The 1431-nt window shown below is 34.2% G+C and overlaps 1 long non-coding RNA gene across 1 annotated transcript in view; it reads left to right on the top strand.

Moving 5' to 3' along the window:
- The first annotated feature begins 943 nt into the window (after positions 1–943).
- Positions 944–1431, top strand: part of LOC111084267 — a 1417-nt gene continuing 929 nt past the window's right edge. Inside the window, exon 1 of the long non-coding RNA XR_002609470.1 lies at positions 944–1285. This is a non-coding gene — a long non-coding RNA (uncharacterized LOC111084267). The remainder of the gene's footprint in view (positions 1286–1431) is intronic.

Here is a 1431-nt window from a genome sequence, read left to right on the forward strand (position 1 = left end):
AAACATTTTTTTCTGTTTCTTTCTCGTGATATAACACATTCCACTTCGGTGCGGTCTGTAGTTAAAACATTGTTTTTCTGTTTCTTTCTCGTGATATAACACATTCCACTTCGGTGCGGTCTGTAGTTAAAATATTGTTTTTCTGTTTCTCGTGATATAACACATTCCACTTAGATGCGGTCTGTATTTAAAACATTGTTTTTCTGTTTCTTTCTCGTGATATAACACATTCCACTTCGGTGCGGTCTGTAGTTAAAACATTTTTTTCTGTTTCTTTCTCGTTATATAACACATTCCACTTCGGTGCGGTCTGTAGTTAAAATATTGTTTTTCTGTTTCTCGTGATACAACACATTCCACTTCGGTGCGTTCTGTAGTTAAAACATTTTTTTTTTTTTTTTTTTTTTTTTTTTTTTTTTTTTTTTTTTTTTTTTTTTTTTTTTTTTTTTCTGTTTCTCGTGATATAACACATTCCACTTGGATGTGGTCTGTAGTTAAAACATTGTTTTTCTGTTTCTCGTGATATAACACATTCCACTTGGATGTGGTCTGTAGTTAAAACATTTTTTTCAGCTGAAAACACACTATACCAGTTAAACGATCTAGGAACATGCCAACTCAAAACACACTATACCAGTTAAACGATCTAGGAACATGCCAGCTGCTAAAACCACTTCTGAAATCATTTGAATTTACGTTAGCTTAGTACATTGTTCTCCTTCTTGAGTTGTTTGTTTTACTGCACTACACATTATTGACGTACATTGATTGTTTATAATAGCAGGCTGTTTAAGACCAATAACAAATGATACTTTTGGTATAATAGTAACGATCAAGAAATATATCGTGATAGGAATTCACTACAACTGCTTAATATCGGTTATTAACCGAAATTTCACTTTCCAATTTATCAATTCAAGAATCAAAATACTCACCAGGTGACTTCTCTCCAACACACCATGGAACCACCGATTCGACACGCGTGTCTAATAATGGCACATCCAGAAGCTATAATTAGGCCTAAACAGTTTTCGACTAACAAAAAACTTGTTCCAAGAATGTCAGATGAATACAGTAAGAAGACAAAATATTCAAACAACCGAGATGACGATTAACAATCGCTACTGAAAACTGGAGTGTGTTATATCACGAGAAACAGAAAAACAATGTTTTAACTACAGACCGCACCGAAGTGGAATGTGTTATATCACGAGAAACATAAAAACAATGTTTTAACTACAGACCGCACCGAAGTGGAATGTGTTATATCACGAGAAAGAAACAGGTATGTTCCTAGACCGTTTAACTGGTATAGTGTGTTTTGAGTTGGCATGTTCCTAGACCGTTTAACTGGTATAGTGTGTTTTGAGTTGGTATGTTCCTAGACCGTTTAACTGGTATAGTGTGTTTTGAGTTGGTATGTTCCTAGAC

Source organism: Limulus polyphemus, unplaced genomic scaffold, assembly GCF_000517525.1.
Source record: "Limulus polyphemus unplaced genomic scaffold, Limulus_polyphemus-2.1.2 Scaffold15540, whole genome shotgun sequence".
Classification (NCBI taxonomy): Eukaryota; Metazoa; Arthropoda; class Merostomata; order Xiphosura; family Limulidae; genus Limulus; species Limulus polyphemus.